We start from the raw sequence: 15,000 nt of genomic DNA, 5'->3' as shown, positions 1-15,000 counted from the left end.
GTGCCTGTTATGTTTTTGTCTGTCCACCTCACAGGTCTTGTGTCAAATATATCACTGACAGTGTGTGTGTTGAGTGCTATCATTACATGGGTACATCCGTTTGTGTTTTTAACTTCATGTTTCTGACTAAGGGTATGTTGCAGACTATCCTGTAACACCAGCAACTTGCTCAGTGTATGACAACACTATTTCATATATGGACCTGTGTTCCAGCTTCTGTCCTCCACCTACATACCAGGCTTTGTCCATATGATATGCAGTCAGGGATTGTTAGGTAGTGGCCTAGGATTATGTCCTGCTATCATTCCTGCCATCATTCCAGTGCTGTTCTGGCCCCCACACACATATTGTGGGGTTTGGGTCCATATATATGTCGGCATCATCTGCACAAAACATGTGTGCCTTTCTGCAGTCCAGAGGTCAGTGTATGTAACAGTGTTATATGCCCCTGTAAGTCAGTCTATGAGGGGGGTATGCAACATAAATAACCTAGGCTGTTACAACATGTGAGGGATTTCAGGAATAAGCTGCTTTAAGGTATATGGATGAACATTACCTTAAATTTCACCTTGGGAAATTGCTGGCCTGCTGCTTACTGCCATAAAGTTTGTCAGTGTGATTGTAATGGTTTCAGTTATGCCTTGTTATGTAACAGATACATCCCATTGTGTCAACTGAAGTCTTTCCCCCTAGGAATTGAGTACAAAGTGCAATTAGAGGCTGCTGGAGTTGATTGATTGTTATCCTGTGGCCCAGTCTGTCTTTACTGTTGTACCACTTAAAGGCCTTGGCCTGGACAGCAACATATGTTATGCTTTTGGATTACTGTATTAAATGATCTTTTTAAGAGTTGCATTAATCTGTTTGTATGTATATCAAAGTCTAAACAGCTATATGACATGGCATATACAACTGTAATAGTCCACAAATAAAACTTTCTTATGTATGCAAACCTGCGTGTGGTGTTATATCTCTTGACTTCTCTATGGGTATATCTTTCAGCCAACAATTGTCTTTTGTATGGGTGACTCATACACGGTCCATTTGATAAGGTGGCAACTGTAGGAATACTGGCTGTTCAGTATGGTGTGCACCCTCTAAATATGTATCTTCCTATACATATCTCTGTGTGTGTATTTGTAGTTACATATATATCTCTATATAAGTGTATATATATATATATATATATATATATATATATATATATATATATATAGAAAGAGAGATATATATATATATATATATATATATATATATATATATATATATATATATGTATCTGCATATATGTGTGTGTGTGTGTGTGTGTGTGTGTGTGTATGTGTGTGCATATGTATCTTTGGAATGTATATTGCTTCCACATTGTACGTTCCCTATGGTAGCCAGACTATACTGCATGATATGTTATTGATGCCAGCCTGACATCATACAGGTGGGATGGATTACTGTTTACGTCTTGTGCCCATGTTGTGTCAGGTCCTGAGTATGGGTATGGGACTTCCAGCAGTTGGTATTGTATTGCAGGGCAGATCTGTTTCGCTGTGGGGAGGGGGGGGTGATATCAATACTTATAAGACGTATTTAGCTTGGGCCCCTCAACCCCATTAACAGTGCCTTTGGTCATATATGTATTTGTTATGTTGTCTTTTATATCTATAGACATATATCTGTGTACGTATATATATATATATATATATATATATATATATATTTATATATATATATATATATATATATATATTGCTCTTTCTTTCTTTATATAGAGAGAGACATATATATATCTATAGATGTATGTATAGATATATATATATATATATATATATATATATATATATATATATATATGTACACACACACACACACACACACACACACACACACACACACACACACACACACACACACACACATATCTACATGTATAAATAAATTTCCTGTACTGTTGAATGACTGTGCTAGATGATATGTTTGTGAAAACATCAGGGTAATGTATATCTCACATGGTATAGTTGGAAATCACTTTGGCTATGGTGTGCAGGATCCTGAGTTTGATCCTTGCAGAAGCTGGTTATTTTGTTACTGGGCAGAACAAGGGCCATTGGATACAGAGTGATTAAGGCACTTTTAAGCAGTCTTAAGCGGGTTTGCATGGGTTTGCGTAGAGGTAAACACTGCTAACTTCCGGTTGCAGTTTCTTATACTGATTTAGCTTTTCAGTTGCTTAACCTGTGTAGGCATTGCTTACTCCCATGCAAATAAGGTTAAACCCACTTACTGCTGCTTAAAAGTGCTTACTCCCACTTACCCCCTCACAAATTGTTTTAAAAGAAGTGAAAAAGGGTTGATAGGAAAGTGGTGAAAAAGGAGCACAAAGAGGTAAAGACAGTCGAGAAAATAGCTAGGAATTTGCAGGACGGGTGTAGTGAAGGTAGCTGCCCATTTCTTCAACAGCAACAGCAGTGCATATACACTGAATTTGGAGATAGATTTGGACACCCAAACCATTGAGAGAGGGGTGAGGACAACAATAATATGTTGTGAATCCAATTAGACCAGCTTACATGTGTCCATGGACATGTGTGCGAAATGGATAGCTATGTATGGGGCGCGATTTTTTTTGTGAATAGATTGCCCTTTTTTTTTCAGGTAAGAGTGGGATGTTGGGGAGGGATAGTAGGTATATGTGGGGAGGTAAGTTGGATAGGATAACAGACAAGACAGCATACAGGACAGTGTATGACACATGTGGGGGGTAAACACCTTGATGGTGAGGGGTGTTTGGAAATTGGAAGCCCATGAGCCCCCTAGTGAAAACAGTGGGACTGAGGTCCCCACACATGGGCAGTCACCACTGCACCTTCACAGCCCCAAAGGAGGCTGTGCTGGGGGCTGAGTAGGAGGGCCAAGCTGACCCTCTAGTTGCAAAATGCGGCCCTCAAGCTGGCATAGCGGATCTCCAAACTCAGTGCGGAGCTCGCTACGCACCATGCCCCAGACCTGGTGACAGGTGACAGTGTCCTGTATGCGCCCATTCCCAGGTTGGGTGTGAACCCCATCCCCAGAGGTGGTTACACCAGAAGGTGGTGCAGGATCAGTGGATGAGGGGGTCCCGGGGTGGGCCTCAGATGTGCTGATGCCCGGTGCCATCACCAGCTGAGGTGGGATAGGTGGGTCCGCTGGGACTGGCCTTCCCAAATGTGCTATGCTGTTTCAATTTTACAACATATGTGGGTTAGTAATAGTCAGCACATTCCAGGATTAGGTATAACAACATGCATAAATATTCCAATTTACCCAAAACACCAGATATTGAACAGCTGCATAGCAAATAGAACACATGCATATATGGAACCACAGTGGCCATTACAACAGCATGCAGGTACATTGATGGCAGCATGCCTCCAATGTGGGAGTATTTCAACATGGCACATGCATAGAAACACATTTAAATATTTATCAAACCATAGGACATATGTGCCAACAGTAGATTTAATGCAGCACATACCGACTGAGTTGTTTATTTAGTTTATTGTTGCAGATACGGTGCGGGGTAGAGAAAGATGTCAATTAACAACTAGTATATTCCTGTAGTTCTCGTTACTTTTCTAGTCAGTGCTGTGAACTGTACCTTACTGGTAGTAGTACACTGCCCTATGGCCTTAGTTTGGACAGTGGTATGGATGTAGACAGCTATATACATGAACTGAGTTTTACCTGAAGTATACACCTCTTACCTGGTATACCTGTGAAGGCATTATTTGTTAACACTACCTAACTGTTTCTACACATATTCCCAAATTCCTGTTTGATGTTATGCACATACCTGTCCATCTTTTATTGCACACACTCTGGGCATGTGTTGACCACATGCAGGTGAACCTGGACATATTTTGACTATTGCTCTCTTAAACCTTTGGTGAATTGTACAATGACAGGTTTGTTTTCATTGACATTTTCCAAATATGTACAGGCCTGACAGATATGACATGAAATGCTGCCTACATGTCAGAGATTAGCACACTGATATGCCAGAGGGGACAGGTTAACAGCCGGCAGATATGGGCCAATTAACTGGGCAAGGGGCATGATTCTGCATACAGCTTACTACCACTCCCAGGATTCCAACCATGGCTGTGTCTGCTAAAAATAAAACAGTGTCCATCACAGTTGAGCATGCTATATAGATATTGCTGTGTATCTCTTGTCTGATTTCTGTCTATACTTCTGTGGTTTTACAATCTGACCTTGTAATTACAACACTCTTATACAGGATTTCCTAGACAGTTTTATTATGTAGCACAGTGTGGGTGACTGATGAGTAATACCTTATTATTCAGAACAACTGCAACACTAACAATGCCATACAATACCAGTACAGGATATCCATCTTTTATTTCTAGGCACAGTTTTTGTATCTGACAGACATGTTGGGGGAATGTTTATTAGCACTACCTGAATGTTGCCACACATATTACCAGATTCCACATTAGTATTATGCACATACTTCTCACTCTGTTACTGCACGCACTCTGTTTACAGCTTGACAACATGGAGGTGGAGATGGGACATACTTGGCTTATTACTCTAATAACATTTTGGGGAGTTGCTAGAGTGACAGGTTTTTTCCTATAGATGTCTGACAATCAGTTGTATTTCTTATTTGCTGCCTAAACATCTGGCATCATCCCATTGATTTGCCACAGGGACAGGGTGGCAGGCAGCAGATATGGGCCAATTTACTAGACATTCTGGACATATCTTTACAGTTGTGGGGTATGATTCTACATCCAGCCTAATACCACTACCAGGATTTGAACCATGGTTGTGTGTGCTAAAAATACAACAGTTCATATCTCAGTTGAGTGTGTTATTTGGAATATGCTGCCTGTCTTTTCACTGTTTTCTGTTAAAGAGTCTCTCTCAGTTGTACTATATGACCTCTTGGGATTACAACTGTCATATACAGACATTCCTACACATTTTATTTATGTAGCACAGTGTTGGTAACAGTGCTTAATACAACAGTACTATTAAGAGATTGCAACTCTACATTACCATATGATACCAGAGTAAACACATGCAGTCCAGCAGTTAGACCTTTATTGTCAGGTTATTATGCATTTATTTACATACAACCTATATGAGACGTTTCCTGCCATCTTCTCTGGTGTATGCAGTACATGCATTAAACAATACAGGTTTTATACAGGCAATTAACTTACTACTACTTTTAGATTTATTTCCTATGACAGAACATGCAAGAGTATTACTAACCTGCCTCGCATCACAACTGCTGCAATCTACAGGCATGGGCTTCCTGGTTTGCAGCCTGCTTATCTGCCACTGTGAAAGACATAAGAGGAATATTTAGCCATACCTATCCATAATATGCATGAGCTGGCAATTATTAAACAGTCAGTGGACTGATACTTACACAGGGCTGGGACATTCCCTGCCCTCCTGTCATCTTGGATCCACTGATCCAAGAGAATCCCCTTTCTCTGCTTCAGGTCAGCATAGTGATGCCTGACCTGCTCACCAGTTCGGGGTATGCCAGTGGCACTGGTGAGGTGGGCGAGATGGTCACAGGCTTCTGTTTTGTATTGGGACCTTGGTACTGGCCTGGCAGCAGTTTCTGGTCATGATCTTTCACAAGGAGTCCTGCCATGACTCTGGACTCCTGGATGACCCAGCGCTGTGCCCGGAAGTGCACACCCTCTCCAGTACCAGTCATAGTGCCTACAGGAGGAATCTGCAACCAGTTATGAGATGTTTTCCCACCTGTGGGGTTTAAATAGGTCCAATTTCCAACACTTTGCTGTGACTGGATGGTTTTAAAAATGCTAAGATATTGTCAAACCTGCTTACCTAAGGGTGGCATTGCTTAAAGGGGTATACCAATGGGCAAACTGATTTAGCTGGCCTACACATTGTTTACACCTAGTAAGCCAGGCTGTGCAAAGCTTAGCATTGCTTAAATTTTAATTTGCATACTATTTGCTGTTTGGCATTGATATATTATTCATTACATGTTATATATGTGTTTGGTATCCATGATTCATGTGTACGTACACTGTATGGGGTCCTTGTGTTTATTAGGATATTTTAACACTTTAAAATAATGACATTTCACATCTGGACTTAATGCAGTACTCCAGTTCACATTTATATGTTATGTAGTAGATTATACAACATAAAATTGTATATACATTCCTTTCACATGTTAAGTTTAATATTCTTATAGTGAGGATCTGTTTGGTGATGCCTTAGTCTTATGTGTTGCTGTGATGGCTTAGTGGTTAATTGATTTGACTATAGTGTAGAGGGTACTGGGTTCAAGACCTACACTGGCTGTTTGTTTTGTTTCTGGCCAGAACAGCGGCTGTTGCATACAGAGTGATTAAGAAACTTTTAAGGAATTGTAAGTGGGTTTGCATGAAGGTAAGCAATGCTAACCTCCGGTTAAATATGCTTACAGAGAGGTAGCTTCAATATTGCTTAACCTGTCTGTGCATTGCTTACCCCTGCACAAACGGGCTTAAACCCTCTTGTTACTGCTTAAATATGCTTACTCTTGCTTAATAGTGCTTACTCCCACTTACCACCACACTAATTTAGACAGTAATGTCAAATGGTCCTTGGGAAGGTGGTGGATTTGGAAACTCTATGGATTTATCATTCATTACATATTGTACCTTTGATTTGTATCCCTGATTCCTGTGTACATATACTGTATGAGACACTTGTGATAATCTGTGGATTTTACAACATTATGACAATGACACCTCACATCTGCATTTAATGCAGTACTCCATTTCACAAATATATGTTATCTCAGTTCACAAATATATGTTATTTAGTAGTTTATGCAACAAAAAATATTGGTCATAAAGTGATTTGCCATGGAAAATGGAATGTACTGGAGTGGGACCCGAAACAGGAATGGCTGCTCACAAGGCAAATGCTCTGTGTACTACACTATTGGAGTACTGTTTCATTTGCATATATCCTGCTTTTTATCCTCTTGTGCTATTCAAGCTGCATTACATGTCGCTAAGCAATGGGCAAACCTGCGCACCTACGGTTAAATTTTATTTGTTTCATAAAAAAAAAAAAAAAAAAAAAAAAAAAGCTTCTTTATATTTCATGTTTTAACTATTGCTGTTATAACTTTGGGGGATGTTGCTGGGAGTATTGTGAACACCTATGAGCGGCCTCACTCATTCATATTCCTAAACTGCTCTTCTTGATTGCAGAGGCATGTATATTCTGAGAGCTCTGCTCTCAGACATGCCCCCTACACTCGTACATGCTCCATGTCCATTTAGGAGCTCAGGCAGCGTGCCTTCATTGATATGCATGGCTCACTGCCATCCTGCTCCTAAACATCCACTTCCATACAGGACCAAGCTAGTCCTGCATGGAAGGACAGTGAATCCATCAGACTATCTATTCATTGCAGGTTTATCATTCAACTTTATTACTGCTTCTGACAACTTCATAGGCTGGGGTCATCTATGTCTGATGCTCTCAGTAGCCAGCTCTTACATGGTTAAGTACAGGCTGGTAAGTTTGCAGAATCACTGTTACTGTTTCTATGTGCTTAGCTCCTTTTCTTTTTTAAGTAAGTAGTAAGTGTGTGCACTATTTGTTGCCACTAGTCAGTACCATAACATAGTGTACATTCCTTTGTATGCCATGATCATCCCCAGCTCCAGTCTCCTCATCTGACCCCTCATCTATGTCTACTGGCCCTGGTGGGATGCTGGGGACTGCAATCCTTGTCTTAGGACACCCTGTTGAAACTGTTTTCTCAGAATGATATTATATAAGATGGCATAGACAGTCAGTATTTTGGCAGAATTGTCAGGGTCATATTGCAGAGCACATTCAGATGTATGTAGATATCAGAAACGTAACTTCATCATGCCACCTACTCTCTCTCTAATATGTATAATTTGTGCATGTGTATTGTAGTCATATGTACAGGGGTTGTGTGGGTTTTTCATTGTATTTATGAATCAAGGTTCGAATGCATATCCTGCATCCCCCACTGGATGCCCTTTTGGAAAGTCACCCCTTAAAAACCTTGGATAAATGTCACAGATGTGCCATATGTGGAACTCAAGGAAACTGCCAGAGTGACCTGCACATAATTATAGATGATACCTTGTATATTACAAACCACCTGACAGTTTATGGAGTGATAGTCTTTTCTGTCTGTGTACCTCCTTTTCAGTTTTCAGCTGGAGCTTTTATTTCAATATGGGTGCAGTATGCCCCTCTGAACCACAGAAAAATGTGCTATGGCATATACATTTTACATGGTGGCAGTTCTTGTGCAGTATGTCCCTCTGACCCACAGGAAAATGTGCTATGGCATATACATTTTACATGGTGGCACTTCACTTCTCTGAGGTATGTGGAAACCATATATGCTTTCCCACATTTCAGCACTACATTGAGGAAATGATGGAGTATTCCTGAGGCTGAGGCTTGTGAATACCTCACTGTGTCCTCTGTAGGACACTGAAATGCCCCTGTAGCTAGTATGCAAAATGCTCAAACTAGGAACAGAAAAGCAAACTCATAAACAAAACGGACAACTCCTCAAGTGAAAAATGCCATCCAAGGAGCCAAAAGAAGCAATAAAGTGTATGAGCAAACACAAAATAAATGAAGTACTTCAGAGCACCAGTACCCACATAAAATCCACACAAACCTCTCCAAGGTAAAAAAAATAAATAAACCCTGGGATTCAGCAAGCTCTGCATGGCATGCAGGAATAGTGCAAGAGCTGCTGCACGCAATATGGCCGACGAGCGATCCAGGAACGAGCTCCCGGGATGTGCATGAGCACTCCTACACAATTCCTGCATGGACACAGCTCCTGTGTGCTAATTACCCCATTTGCTGGTGAAAACCATGCAAATGAGGTGAATTAGTGATCCAGTAAGCAGGCAGGCATCTGTGCAGGAATAGTGTAACCTGCAGAAATCTATTCGGTTACTAACCGAAAACATTTCTGCAAATTACAAAAGAGAGGCATAACTGCTCGAAAGAAAGCATGTATCCAATGTAGTAGGGATGCCAATGGCCATATATGGACATTGGCATGGGAAATAGTTGCAACATTATAAAAAATAACTTTTATTTTTTTGTTTTGGCCAATTTTGGCCGTTTAAGCATAGGGCAGTGGTGCACAATTGGGATCAGCCTGAAAATAAGGAAAAAAGTTGGAAATAAGCATTTAAACCCAAATCAGCATTCTGCCATAATAGTCAATGGCATGCATAAGACAACAATACCATGGAATAGTGATTGCTAAAGGGGAAGGCTGTCAGTTTTGTAGCCATGCATTAGCATCAGTTTTATGCAAATGAGGAGACTGATACTGAATCACAGATTTCCACTCAGTGTTAGCTTGCACCCAACCATGCAGGTGCAGCAACACCATGATATAAGCATAAGAGATAGATGACCTCATAAGGGGTAGTGTCATGCATGCTGTAAGCTTATTGGAGCTCTGTGGCCTGTGTTTGCTCTTAGCTAAGTACAGCTAAGGAAGGGGGTGTGTCTGAGGCTAGCTAGCAGTGTTTACATTGCCTAAACAGGTATGCGCACCATGCACTGGGTTTTAAACAAAACAAAAAAAAAACAGGATATAGCAGCTCTGCTCACATCTGAGCACTGGGTATGTGCACTGTGCCTCGGGGCTTAAACGGGAAGGCAATGGGAAGGGAAAACAGCAGTAGGAAGGCAATCAAGGAGAACTAGCATAGCTGGCTGGTGAAATGTATCAGAATCAGCCAATTACACAGGCAGCAGTCCAGCGCAGCACATGACTATAAACTATGCAAACACCTTTCACTCTGTTTTTTCTGTACACAAACGGGGAACTTTTACCTGACAAAACTAGGAAAATGATAGGGGCTGCTGTCACACTCATACATCAATATGTGGAAGAGGCTGGGGGTGATGAAGGTGAGAATGCTGAAGACCAACCCACAGTTAGGAGAAGGAGAAGAATGTACAGACCCAGGGTAACCTACCAGGGTCTACATGAGCTGGAGATAGTGGAGCAGTATAGGGTGGAAAGGGACATCCTACAGCACATTGGTGAGCTGTGCCAGCCACGCTTCACACACAGAACCAACAGAGGGGAACCCATCCCAGTGGTTACCAAGGTATGTGTAGGGTTAAGAATACTAGCCACTGGTACCTTCCAAAGGCCAGCTGGGCATATCATGGGGATCTCACAGGCATCAGCATCCAGGGTACTCCACCAGTTCCTGGATGCCATGTCAGCACATGCCAGTGAGCACATATATTTCCTCAACACCCGTGAGGCGTTGACCAGCAATATGCGTCTCTTCCACCAAATAGCAGAATACCCTGAGGTAGTGGGTGCTATAGACTGCATGCACATAGACATCAAAGTACCACCCGATTAGTGGGGTAGGGTCTACATAAACCAGTAGGGACCCAGGGAATGACACCTCTCTCTCACTCGCACATACAGTAAAAGGGATGCCAAACATGACACTACCTGTGCTTTACCATTTATAGGGAGCGTACTATGTGCATCCGACATAGTCAGCCCTCCAGCACCATCCTCAATACTGGCACAGCCACAAGGTTAGTCACTATTCCTCTCAATTGCTGAAGGCAGTGGTATGTTCTGCTAGTTGTATCTATGGTATGGATGTGAGCATGCAAGAGAATCGGGTAGCTAAATAGGATTGCAGCAGATAGTGGACACCTATATGGGCAGCATGAAATGCATAACAAATACTGGTGTCAACAAAGTAGGCAGTACTAGACAAGATGACAAGTCCCACTGCAGTACATGTGGTGCCCCAAATGTGTGTCCATAGGACACACACATGCATATCAGTGAGGCTCACATACCCAACAACAGCCTCAGCCAGCAGGTCAGGTGTAGATTACCATAAAGAAAAACTGTGCTAAGGCCTCCAATTGATGGCAATAGAGAACAGCCCCCCTCCAGACCTACACAGACAGATTACAACATGTCTGGCAGTTGTATGTTAGTTCTGAAGAGTAAGAAGTCCGAAACTGAAATGTAGGTCGATAAAACCTAAGATCTGTACTCTACTGATATGCCTCTAGTCTGCACGATAGGTCAGAATAAAAAAAATAAATAAAAATGAAAGTCAGTAGAGTACCTGAAATACCAGTACAGTTATAGCAAATGTTTACAATTGTCAGGTGTGCCCCCCCATCCCAGAATCCTATGTAGAAATGCAGTAACATGTATGTGTAGGTTTAATAACAGTAGAGCACAGATTACCTGAGCTGGCCCAATTTACAGGATAGATTATTGCATGTGTACAATATGCAGAGGTCTGTGTGTTAGGTTGTTATGTGTTCTATATTGTGTGGAAGTTATCAGCATGTAGGCATGGAAGGTTGTTTTGGTGGCCTGTGGCCTGTACTGTTGATGACAGGGCCATGTTCTGACAACTGCAGTGCTAACCACAATGCATCCCAGCAATACCCAATTCAGTAGCCACCCATACTCACTGTTCAGATGTCAATATCTGTCACCATTTGAAAGATGGACATGCCTTGATTGTGAGCCCAGACATACACACAATACACAGGTGGAAGTACCCTAGACAGAGTACATAAAATGTAACTGTCAACTGCACACACCTTTGGAGTTGTACATACAGGTTAGCAGTACATTAGTTGTCTGTGTAGTATGGAATACTGATGTTGTCTGGCCAATCACTGGCAGACCACAAAAGACACAGTTATGAAGTAATGAGAGACTGCCTATGTCACCGCACAAGGCAGCATAAGGAAAATATCCCAGGTATATCTGTGAGTCAGCTGCAATAAGCTTCCATATCACACATGCACTTAGATCATCCCACCATCAGCCACAGGTTTATCACAGGTCATATCCCTGCTGTTGGGAATAAGTACAGTATGACCTCCATTTCTGTATGGGAATACCCACAGACTGCAGCATGCTGAAGAGGTGTCCCTAGCTGTAAGCAGCACCCTGCCAGCATCCAGACCAGTGGATTAATATGGGCAGGAACTATTGCCATTGACACCTCGCACAGTTACCCTGTCACCCCAGGAGAATCCAGTGGCTTGCAGCCTGGGAATGTAGGAGTGACAGAATTCACAAGCCTGCTACAGATGGCCTGCATCACTACCAAATGTCCTATAGTCCTCTGTCAAAGGCCTGTGCCTCACCCGTACTGCCAATGTATGTTATCTCATGGGGTCACAATTAACAACATAACACAGTCAACAGAACACAAATGCAAGGCCATGTTGACAAATCCCAGTAGCATGACCTCCATGTCCTGCTGCATGAACTGTGAACCATCCCCTAAATACTGCTGTGTTGAAGAGACGACTATAGGGATACTTCTAAGATATTGCTTGCATGATGTTAGGAAGAGGATAGAATAACAAAGTGGAGGGGTGTAGAAGCATGGACGCCATGGAGTGTGTGAAGTCTGAAACTCTGATGTGTGCCCATACTATCCCTGCCTGCAAAACCAGTAATAGGTGGCTACAAACCTGCTCATAAATCACAATGTGAAGGGGAACTAACCAGATATATGAGCCCTGCCTCTGGATAACCTGGGTGAATCTGTACAGCTGAGAGGTATGGCCACAGCAGGATGTGGCCATTCTGTTATGTTGATAGATGTACAAGCAGGGGATTCTCAGCCACCACAGTACCAAGGCGCTGGACCATTTACACAGACCCATCAGCAAGAGTCTGCAGGTACCTTTCCAGAATGGCATGAGTGTGCAAGAATATGTAGGCTGCAGACCACAATAATGGACACAGCTTCATTCATCTTGTATTCCCAGGAAATAACTGTGAGCAAATAAGTATATCTGTCAGTAGTTGATGACAAAATACATCACAATGTAAAACAGTATATATGTCTGAATATCTCTTCTAACACCAACATGTAACTCAAGCAGTACAGACACAATAGTTCCAGTATCCCACTATCTTTCATCCATTTTGACTCCATATTGTCAACCTATCTACAGATATCCTGCAAAAACAGGTCATTAGCTGCAGGTGTACAACACCAAATCCTGCACTGGAGTAAAACCTACCTTGAATGGATTCACACACTCAGCACAGAAGGTCGTACTTGTCATGTTCCTACACGTAGAGAAATGAAGCCCATGTCTGACAACAAAATACAGAATGTCATACTGGGCATGCTCCTACACTTAGAGAAATGAAGCCCATGGCCGACAACAACAGTGGACTATACATATCTGTAAGTCGCAGCTTTGCACACACATTGGATAGGAATACTCACACATATCCAAGGCCAACACACAATAATAGGTCAAACATATAAACACACAGAGATGTGGGGAAGAGAGAGACAGACAGTGACAGAGAGAGATTTCCATCATGAGGCCTGTCCCACCCACCACACATCCAATTGGCCAATATCACATGATGTGCCAATGTCAATCACTGTAGGCATTTGCTTTTGGTAGTCCTCAGCTCTATAGTGTCTGTGATACTTGTGATAACTGTGTAACATGATAGTACAAATCAGTATTCAGCTAGCATTTGTATACCCAGTCCTGTCAAATGTAAAGTTGTGTGTGACTGAGTGTTGTGTGTGTTTCCAGAGAAATGGTTTATGGCCCATTCACACACACTGCACTTCCCATTGCCCATTTTAACACTCATGCTGATGCCAGTCACCTTGAAATAACCCTCTGGCAAAGACTCAGCTCCATAAGCTCTGTGCCACTTGTGATAACTGCGTAATGCTATATTGTAACATACTAGTTAGGTAGGAGTTATAATCCCAGACATAGCAACTGTGAAACTCTGTGTGTGTGTAGAGATTAATGATATTGAAGCCATTCACACTCACTACACCTCTCATTGCCCTACTTTAGCACACCTGCTGATGTCATTCACCTTGAAATAATCTTTTGGCCATATTTCAGCCATGTAAGCTCTGTCATGCTTGCGATAACTATGTAATACCGTAGTGTGGCAAACTAGTTTGGTAGGAGTTCTAATCCTGATTCTACCAACTGTGATAGAGTGTAAGTTTCCCTGAGGGACTGTGTGTGTGTCTTTGTTAAGACCTGCGTTTGTGGACATTTACACTTACTACACTTCCCTTACCCCTCCTTTAGCACTGCTGCTGATGTTACCCACCTTCAAAGATACCTTTGGACAGCTCTTCAACATGTAAGCTCTGTGGCATGTGCAATAACTGCGTAGCACTGTAATAGCAATACATAGTCAGGTAGAAGTTTGAAACTCAGTACTGGTAAGTGTGTGTTTGTGGGTGTGTCATCAGTATCCTGTGTGGGTGGTGGGGTGATTGTGTAATGACAGGATCCATTACAGTCTGGGTTTTGCTACATCATTATATTGAGGACCTATATGGCCCAATGGCCAGATTACAAGTCCAACAGTTTTCAAACAGTGCAGGGGTTGTTGTAGAAAATCCTTAGCCATAAATGTGTACAGTCATGTGCAATTACTATGTGACAGTATGGATTAGTAAACAATATAGGCAACCGTTATAATACCCAGATACCACTCTCTACCCACGGATCATACACAAACACACTTGGATCTTATTCCCTTCCTTTCTTACTTTGTCTCTGTCTCTGTCTTTCTCTCTCCCTCTCTGGTGGATGTGGAAAAGTACATCTGTTTTGCATAGGCAGCAGCTTTAGTTCTATAAGTAATGCTCATGATCAGCTGATGGCCTGTGCACGAATTTCAGTCCCCCACTTGCTAACTGCATGTGGAACAGCTGTGGTGTCATTTCTCTAGTCAATTGCATGGAAACACACTCCTATAACTAAGAACTTCATGTGTGTGTTGGCCCTTTTCCTTCACTGTGAGCAGGACTTCATGTGGGTGTCTGACAAACAGCACCACAGAGGGTAGTAGGAAATACCTCTTACAACATACACTGTGGAGACAGGCCAACAAAC

This window comes from Protopterus annectens, chromosome 3.part1 (assembly GCF_019279795.1).
Source record: "Protopterus annectens isolate FY-2018-M chromosome 3.part1, PAN1.0, whole genome shotgun sequence".
NCBI classification, from domain to species: domain Eukaryota; kingdom Metazoa; phylum Chordata; order Ceratodontiformes; family Protopteridae; genus Protopterus; species Protopterus annectens.
This window is presented reverse-complemented; position numbering follows the sequence as displayed.